At 41.5% G+C, this 9904-nt stretch overlaps 1 non-coding gene across 1 annotated transcript; it reads left to right on the top strand.

Annotated features, from left to right (window-relative positions):
- Nucleotides 1–1004: 1004 nt before the first annotated feature.
- TRNAY-GUA (transfer RNA tyrosine (anticodon GUA)) lies at nt 1005–1094 on the top strand. The gene is given in 2 exon segments: nt 1005–1041; nt 1059–1094. It is a non-coding gene; the product is annotated as a tRNA-Tyr (tRNA).
- The last annotated feature ends 8810 nt before the right edge of the window (nt 1095–9904 follow it).

Genomic DNA, 9904 nt, shown 5'->3' with positions numbered 1-9904 from the left:
TCACTCCATTATGTCCATGCCTGCTTTATACTGAGGAGCCAAGGTGGGCCACAGCGTTCCCAATTCAAGCTCATAAGCACTGAATATGTAGGAATAATCACTTCCCCCAACCTGCTGGCTATGTGCTTTCTGCAACAGCCCCGTGTTTGGGGCTGAGTCACAAGGAAGAGGTGGAGGTTAGCATGGGTTAAGGATGGATATGCTGTAGGGCACTGAGGTAACGCTGTTGCACACACTGCCATCACAAGTAGAATGGCATGGTTTCGGCAAACAGGGTGTCTGCTCACAGCTTTGTGCCCCACCCTGCTGCTCAGACAGACAAACGCTGGTGAATCACTATAATTCAGAAGAGTTTAGTTTGCTTTCAATTGCCACAGCTGTGAGCTGCAGCACTCAGATGATTCACAGAGAGTTCAGCCTTCCAGGCCCAGGGGCTGGGGAGGCCACTGGTTGCAATGCAACTTCATCTGTGTTTGAGGGGTCTTAGATGCACTGAGGGAGTTGGTGGGATTTGAATTGAAACCACAGTGGTTATTCCTTTCTGTCCTTCTTTTCTGTTCCTCTGCATTCACTATGGAGGCTGCCAGGGAGGTGTTAACTGTTTCATTTGCTATTTTATTATTTGATTTGGCTGGAGAACTGTTGTGGAGAATAGTGTGGAGGGAAGGTCTCCCTCTATTCCTGGTTCAACTTAGGAAATGTGGCAAGGTCACCAAAGAGTGGGCAAATTTCTTTGTCAAGCTGTAGACATATTTCATATGGGTCATGAGAAGAACTCCAACCTTAACGCTACCACCACCAACAGTCTTACAAGAGCTGTGAACTATTTGGCAAAGGAAACTGGCAGTTTTGTAACCAAAATCCAATTTTGCAGGAGAGTTAGCTTTGTGCCTTTTTTTGGATACTGTTTTGCTGTTGTGAAAAGCAATACATATGGAGACCCATTAAAGCCTAAGGCTATTTATTGTTGATGCAGTCTTGACTCATTCTTGGCAGTCCACCTTCCTTTGATAGCTCAGCTGGTAGAGCGGAGGACTGTAGTCTGTCTCTGTAGAGTAATCCTTAGGTCGCTGGTTCAACTCCGGCTCAAAGGAAAGATTTTTGAGGTTTGTCTTTCACTTTTTTCCAGAGTTTACACCTTTGTAGAACATCCCCTTCCAACCACTCTATACCCTGTGAGAAATTTAGTCTATTTTCCTTGTCTGATTCAGATGGTTGTTACAGCTGTGGTGCTGTGACCAGTGTCACTTCTCTATGAACCATTCATTCAGGAGTTGGACTCAGTGATCCTTGTGGGTCCCTTCCTACTGAGAATATTCAGTGAAATCTAGCTTATCAGTTGATGGCCATCATAAGAGATTCTCTTCCTGCAGAAGCTCAAAACCTACAGACCCTCGAGAACTGGAGCAGACACCTGGTGCAGAGCTTGCAAAGCTTCTTTTACCTGAGTGGAGTGTGGAAAATGGGGGCAGGTCCAATTATTGGAGCACCCTTGTTGCTGGTTTCACCTCTTTTCCTATCTCACTCTTTCATCTTGAAATTGTGAGGTTTGAGTGGGGCAGTGGGGAGCTAAGAGAGCTGGGGACTAAAAATGGGAACACTAGGATCATTCAGGTCCTGATACCTGTCTGAGACGCTGACTACATGTGACAATGATCATTGGCCTCCTGAAAGGGTTGTGAATACCACTGGGCACCCTGTCCTGAGGTATATAATTTCCAAGAACTATCCATTTTAATGGAGAATTATAAAGGTTGGGGCTGGTATAAAATAAATGGTTAAGAAAGAGAGCTAAGAAAGGTTAAGAAGGCATTTTAAGGACTCATTCATACAGAAACTTTTGGAGAATAGAAAACAGGGCACTGCTACCTGTTAAAATTTTGTTTCACACAGGAAACTGACTCACTTTCACAAGACACAATGAGTTCTGAGACGTCTGTAAGAAGCTTTATTAAAGAAAAGATTAGAGGGTTTTATATGTTTACATTAGACGAGATGACATTAGGGATCTAAATCCCAAAGCTCATGCAAAGCTTCTCATGCAAAGCATCTCCTCATGCTAAGTGCAGTGCTAAGCTGAACAAAGGTAGAAGGAGGTGGCACTTTTGTTCAGTTGCTTACCTTTCATTGTGCTTAGTAAAAAATATTTTCTAGTAGTTGGAGCCAAATACATCAAGAAACCAGCTAGAACGAATAATCAAGCGATTATATGTAATTCCAATATTCGAAAAGGTTGGGTTTTTTTTTTACTAATTAGTGTCAGATCAATGACCATCGATCATAGTACAACACTGGTTTCCTTTGTCCTTCCAAACCCAGCTGCATTAATTCCCCTTCAGCTTGCAAAGCAGTACAGACTTACAGCCTCATAACCATAATGGCTTTTCCGCACAGGGAGGCACAGGACAGGAGGAGGCAGTTCTGCCTCTCCTCCCAGCAACAAAACTAGCTCGCCAGGCCCTGGGGGTGGGCAGGTCATCCCTTTATTCCTTCATAGGTCCTCCCACAGCAGCATGGGGTTGTAAAAGCAGGGGTGAGAGAGGCAAGCAGATTCCTTTGCAGTCCTGATAGGACTCCTAGGGAGGAGGATGCACATCAGCATCACCTGCACTGGGAATCTGGCAGTCAATTTATATGAGGAGGCAGAGAGGGGCCTGGGTGATGTCACAGGAGGAACTCGGGTATATTTGTAACTAACCTGGATTAGAAATCTGTCCCAAGGCACCTGGGACAGATTCCCTCCTTATAATGTGCCTTTTATGGTCTTGGTGAACAAAGTGGAAGCCTTTCTGTGATTCATGCCTTTAATTGCTACAATAAGCTTGAAAGCTGCCAATAATCATACCATGTAAATCCTTGTACTCATGTCAGGGAAGAGACCAATGCTTTCCCTGAGACTGGGGAACGGCAGTGACTGATGGGCAGTTTGCCTGCCTCTTAGGTATTTTGTTGATGTGCAGATCTTTCCTGACTTAATATTTCACTCTGGGTTGCACAAGGTATGATTGAAACAGGCATGAAGGGAGAAAGGATTAGTTAGAAGTAGGTTTTCATTGCAAATGGTGTTCTTTCTGTGGTTGAAGAGGGCAAATTGTTCCATTATGGATTCACCCTCATGTTGCTGCACTCCAGTGGAGAGCTGAGGCCTGTGGAGAATACCACCTGATGTGGTTAGCTTCTGTTATCCCATGGCTGCTCCATTGCCTGCTATTTCAGCTGCCAGTGCTGCCCCCCTGTTTGTTACTGATGCAGCGACAACACTGACTCTGTCTCTTTCTCTTAAACAGCATTCACATCAGGTAATTTTATAAAGTTCCAGCAATTGTAGCCATCAAGCCAGAAATGTGAGTTTAAATAAAGTCCTGGTGTTTTTCTCACACATGTGTGGTGGGAAGCATTTAAAAATTGTATTGTCTTTTTTGATTATGAGCTTCAACTTTTCCTTTAATCTTGAACAAGCCAAACACCTCTGGTTCATCAGACATTGTGAAGGTCGCTGTGTCCTTTTCTGAGGAATGGCACTCCATAGGTCAAACTTTTGAAACAAAGATGTAACCAGCTGGGGACATGATAGACCAGCGGTAGTGCACTCCCATTAGACAAGATAGTGTTTGTTATCAGTGGGATGAGTGGGACTTTCCTTTCCTAAACTCTTGTCTTTTTGTCTTCTTGTCTCACCTCTTGTCCCTAATCAAACCTTTAACCTATCACCTAGTTTAGAAGCAGCATACCCACATGGCGTAGTGAAGAAATTGAAGCTCACCTAGTTGGTGTAAACATGTTGCAAAATATCTGTACTTTCTTCCCCAAGGAAGGAGCAATGCTTGCACTCCCATAGGACAGCTTGGTGAGTTGGGTCCAGTTGTCTACACCCACAATTCTTCTTACATGGGTGTTTTGCACTTTTGCTAAGCAGCATTCCATGGTTTGTGGCTGGTCTCCTCTGTGCTCATCCTGAAAGTAACTTTTCATTAAAAATTAAAAGGGCAGTTTTGGCACTGGCATAACTCCAGGTTCTCAGTTGTACTTGAATTGAATGACTTTGTGTATCTTGAGCTTTGTTTTGATTTTCCAATACAAATGAATCCCAGCTTCTCTCTAGACACCTGTTTTCACCTGGTTGCACCAAAGCTCTGTTGCAGGGATTGCTTATTCAGACACAATGTGAAATTACTGAGCAAAGCAGGGTCTGGCTAGGAAAATTTGATAAACCTTAAAGAAATTTCAGAGGATGCTGGGTAGTCTCCGAATTTTGGATGTGAGCTGCATGCTCTGGTATCAGGTTTCAGCCCAGAAATGTAGTGCTGCATCAGTGATAGGACTGAAGCCTTAATTTTGTACTGAGCCCACTGCTTTCCTTTGAGCACTGTAACATTTTTTGCTGTCATTGCTTTCTTGTAGCCACCTGTTGCCTCTGGCCATGCAGATTTAGATAAAACTCTCTGTACAGGGTCATATCTTTGTAAAGTTTTTTATTATGGCAAGGAAAACACAGTCCTGATTCCTGTCTGGAATAATAATATAAATCAATAGCAACAACTGCACGATTCCCTTACAGCTCTAGAGGTAGAATCATGGCAATTAAAGTAATGTGCAATTAAGGAGAGCTTGAAAAAGCTTTTAAACCCAGGAAGCAAGTCAAGATGCTTTGCTGATGATTTGCTAGTTTGTAGAAATTGCAAGTGGTTGCAAATTGGTTTGCTTTTACCACGAAGTAAAACTCTACTCCAGTGTGTTTAGCTGAATTTATGAAAAGCATCTCATCATGGCTGGAAATGACCAACAGTAGTTGCTGCCTTTACTTGTATCCACCATACCACATAGATTTACAGCAAACTAAGCAACTGTTTGCACATTTCTTCAGGCCTTCTTAACCGCCCTCTAACAACCAATTTTTCTTTTTCCTATTGTCGTCATTATAATCAGGCCTTGATAAGAATTGCTGCCAGAGACACCCAATCAGTCCCATGCTATCATCTGGATATGATTAGAGTTCTCAGGACAGATTGAAGCCATTTGATAGCATTGATTACTTCCTTATTTCAGGTTGTGCCATTTCACCATTTACTGATTTAAAATTCTTGCCTCATTTAAGAGGGTACATTTTTTTTTACATTGTAAATAACAAAATCTATTTTGTTGTGTGAGTCCAAATAAGCTTTGAAGTTTGTGGCTTTGTAATTTGAAAGTCATCTGGAGAATGTATGCTTTCTTGTCATCTTTAATCAATGCACTATAATCAATTATCATATCAAAGTGTTCAATTACTCCTCAGTGCAGAGGTGCTGTAGCTATTTGGCCTAATTTCCTAGAAGATTCTCAGCATTCTCACTGCAGCACTGGGGTTACTTACCTGACTACTTAAAGATGTCTGCTGTGAAAATGAAGCTGGTACTACTTGAACATCAGCCTCTTCATAGAAAGCAGTGCCAGATGATTCTTCAGCACTGCAAACCAATTCTGTCTGTCCAGTTTGTGAGAGGGGTGTACTGCGTTGCTGCCAGTTCCTAAGAAAAGAGTCTTTGTCTGTGTATTGTGTATCTGTGCCTTTATGCTAAGAATCCTGTAATCCTGCCTCCTTTTTTTTTTTTTTCCCTGCATATTGAGAGGTTTCATCATTCCCTTTTCCTGCAGTATACTACCCTTCCATTTCTCAGGAATTGTGGGAAGAAAGTTTCGGCTGACTGTTGGGTCCATGAGTTTCATGTTTATTTGAATCCTGAAGAAAATAAATGGTGAGGTTTTGTTTGTTGGTTTGTTTGGGTCTTTTGTTGGGGTTTTTTTTTGTGGTTTTTTTTGGTGTGTTTTTGTTTTGTTTTCGTGATTGCTTCTAAGTCCCCCAAACCTTACAGAAACTTGAGAAGATCTGTATTTGTGAATTAAGGATCTCTTTAAACTCAGAGTTGAGGTGTTCGTCTTCCATATTGCCTTTTTCTTGAGTATGTGGAGCTAAAAATATACTGATAATTTTATGTCAGTATAAGGATTTTTTTGGGAGATCACTATGTTTTGAACTCCACACAGACTTTTGTGTATCCATCCTTACATCCCTGTGACATTGAGAGGTACCTATGTCCTTTTTTCATGTAACACTGTTAGTCCCTAGGATTGCTGCAGCTGAGTGATGGGTCCTAAACAGCTGCAGTAGAGCAGGAAATGTTACCTGAACCTTCTGAGGATTTTGCTGCTTTGTGTCCATACCACCCTTCCTTATTTCTCAAGTTCCTAGCTCTTGGTAAACCATTGACTTAACTTTCTGAGAAACCAGCACTGAGTTTTCCCATTATTTTACTTAGCAACAGCTTTTCACACATAATTATCTCCTTGGTTCCTTGTCTCAGAAAACTATTGAACTACCAGTGAATGAAACTCTAGGAGTATATCGCTGTATTAAATTTTAGAGCATTGACACAACCAGTTTTCCAGCACTGACTCCATGCCAGGAGAGCAGAGTGGTGTGTGGTGGAAGGGAATGCTCCTGCTGTCATCTAAGGGAGACGGAGGAGAGTGGTGTCAGCCAAGTAGGGTTGTGGTGCAGGAGCCCTGCTTGGAGATCCATCCATCCATCCATCCATCCATCCATCCATCCATCCATCCATCCATCCATCCATCCATCCATCCATCCATCCATCCATCCATCCATCCTCTGAGGCATACTGTTGCTTTCCTGCAGGAAGACACCTGTATGTGGATGGGCCAGTGCTTGGTCCTTGGTGAGAAATGAAACAGCACATGTACCTAGAAAAGGACAGTGAAAAAAGCAGAGGACACAAAGCTGTGTTTGAGCCTCTTCTCACCAGGCTGAGGGAAGGAGAGCATGAGTATCTTTGTGGTGAGAAGGTCTGCAAAAACACAGCCATTACTCTCATCTCATCTTACCTTTTGAGAAATATCAAACTTGTGATGAACCTTGTGACCTGTCAGAGCTCTCAGCTGAACTGCAGCTGAAGAGATTCACTGTAAAAGGATATAGGCTGTTTCTTATTGTTGATTTTTAACCATGAGAGTTCCTAAGGGAAATAGCATAGAGTAATAACATTTAATGGTCTTCTGATGAGCATCTGGTACTGGGTGGTTTTTTCTTTTAAATTGCATTAAAATTAAAACTGCATTATTGCAGAGTCCTCATTTCCTGTTATGAGGCGAGTTATGATGGCTTGTAACAGGAAATGATTGGCAAAGCTGTTTCCTATCCTGCGTAAGTGTGGTTAGTGGACAGAATTTAGCTCACAGACACAGACATGCCCTACCAGTCCCCCAGTTCTGAAAGTTTTTCCCTCTAAATTATTCATAGTGAAACCACTGATTCTCAAAATTTAAAACAGAGGAGAAAAGGTATAAAATACTCTCATGTATGCCTTTGTATTAATTTATGTGCGATCACATTGAATAAAAGGAAATAGCAAGTTAAGCATGTTCAAGAAGCCACATGATGAGTATAATTGATGCATTCAGCCTATAGAACATACATATAATAGTCCATTGTAGTTATGGGATGGACCAGCCAATATTTTTGCCTTGGAGATCATTACTTAAGCAGATGACTCTTGACCCTTTTCTTTTAGTGCTTCAAGAAGTTTGCCAGAAAGTACCCTTTTGTGCCAATCAGCCTTTAATATCTCCCTCTGAGCAGCCTCAATTTTTCATTTAACTTACTTCTGAATGTTAATCTGCTTTTTATCCCAAGGATCTTTATGAGGAATAAATTGGAGCCTTTTCAGAAACACAGTTGTTAAAGCTTCTTCCTTACTAGTTGAAAGCTTGCTACAGTGTAACAGCAATGTATGCGTTGTAAAATGATGTAAAATTTAACAAAAAGAGAAATAAAAAATAAAAAGGCAATGGTGCAATGCTGGGAGAGACATGCTGGGTGTTTCTGTAAAGAAACTCTCTGACCTGTGTATTCCATGGAAGCATAGGAAATGGCAGCTGGAAGGAGACCAAAGAAACTTACATTTGGAAAGACAAAGATCTACTTTGACATAACTTTGCAGTTCCCATTGGTTCTCATCCCCCCCAAGGTGGCCAATGGGCAGAATAAAGAGAAAAGCTCACAGGCTAAATGGCAAACCATATTAGAGTAGAAGGCTTAAATAGGTTCTGACTCAGGAAAGGAAGAGTGCTACCTGAGATCCTGAAGATTGGAGTAGTGCATGAAACTGGGTGGTTCCTTTTCAGTCTTGTTGGTGGGAAAAAGGAAGAAGATAGCAGCAAAGAGAGCAGGCTCCACTGAGGAGACTGATGCACGCTGCCCCCAGGGACAGTTGTGTGAATGCTACTGGTACCAAGCTCTTCCCTGTGTGTGCAGGGACTGGAAAGAAAATCTGTGTTTTAATGTGAGTTGTATTTCTCTTTCAGGGTTTTTTCTCATCAACTGCCCTCTTTCAAGGGGAGTGCAGTAGACTCCGGAATGAATTATGAGGAAATCCCATATCCTCCTATAAAACAACAAAAAAGCCTGACGTCAAGGGAATGATAAGGGATCTTTGGTGATTTGAGAACAAGTGGAACTTGGAGCCTTTTCCCTACACCACAGTAATTACTGGTGAAAAACCCCCTGAAATACAGCTTTTCCAAAGCCAAGGTATCAACAGGTTCCTTCCCATTTGTTTTCTTTACGATGAGGGCTTTGTCTCCTCAGTGCACTTGATGATACCCACTTTATTAAAAAAACTACACAATTGATGGCTGTTTTTTCTTTGCTAGGAAAGACAGACCTTGGCAAATAATTACTTCTTGTTCTTACTCCTCACATATGTATGACTTATTATTTATAGAGACTTGTAGTAAAAATGGGAATGATTTTCTTGACCCTGTAAGTTTCAGCTTAAACCAATAAAAGAACAAAGGAGGAGTGCATAAGAAGAGGACACAAGAAAGGCTTTTGTTTAAAGACTCACATGCACAGCTAATAGATGTAGCTGGAGAAAAGAGATGAAATACCTCAGATTAATAACTATGACTTTCTGCTGCCTTATTGCTTTCTAAAAGCTTTCCCCTCTGTGGACACAGAGCTGTATAAAAGATGAAGTAGTGGCACTCCACATTTTAGTCATACCAGTAATGATGGCAACATCTCTGTTAACAAACTCATGTTCTCCAAGGAAAGCAATCCTCTCTCTAGTGTTTCCACAGGAAAAATTAATCGGATTTACTTCTTCGTGTTGCCTCTATACTCGCTCTTCCATCCTTTGCTTCTCACTGTTGACCCTTGTTGAATTACTCACATAAAACAACAAAATGCTGCTTTAAGTATATAAATCTGGGTCCTCCTGTTTCCTGTGAACAGGTGCTGCTGAGAAAGTGAAGAAGAAACCTGTCAGGATGCCATAACAAGCACTGTATATTAGAAACCTACTAGACAGAAAACCCAGCTCAAATACTAACTTTGTTTTTGCAAAGCAGGAAATGTTGCTCAAATTCATATAGTAAATATTTATTTGTGCATCACAAGGAGCTTTTATGTAAGCTTAGATTAGCTGGAAATGAGGACCAGACCTGAAGTTTTCTCCCTCATTACCATGAAAGCAATTGTGAGTGGTATTCTTCAGGAAATATCCTCAGCTTTTGAGCTAGGCAGAAATACATTACATTTGACCCCAACACTGTGTTCTTCAGCAACTAGAGAGGAAGACTTTTAGACTGATATTTAAATTTTAGGAAATGTCCCAGAAGGATAGAGAGAGAGAGAGAGAGAGAGAGAGAGAGAGAGAGAGAGAGAGAGATACGGGCAAAGACCCAGAAGTGGAGGGAACCAGCAAATGGAAAAGGTCACGCATATGGGAAAGGAGAAGAGGGACAAGAATAAGAGTGGTGTTTATTTCACAGTGGTACAATCACAATGTGCAAGTACAGCTTGAAAAAAGCCAACAAAAAGGTTTCTTTAAATTTAAAAATGCTCAAA

Source organism: Agelaius phoeniceus, chromosome 1, assembly GCF_051311805.1.
Source record: "Agelaius phoeniceus isolate bAgePho1 chromosome 1, bAgePho1.hap1, whole genome shotgun sequence".
In the NCBI taxonomy this organism is placed as follows: Eukaryota; Metazoa; Chordata; class Aves; order Passeriformes; family Icteridae; genus Agelaius; species Agelaius phoeniceus.
Note: the sequence above shows the minus strand (reverse complement) of the source record. Positions and strands in the feature narration are given on the sequence as shown.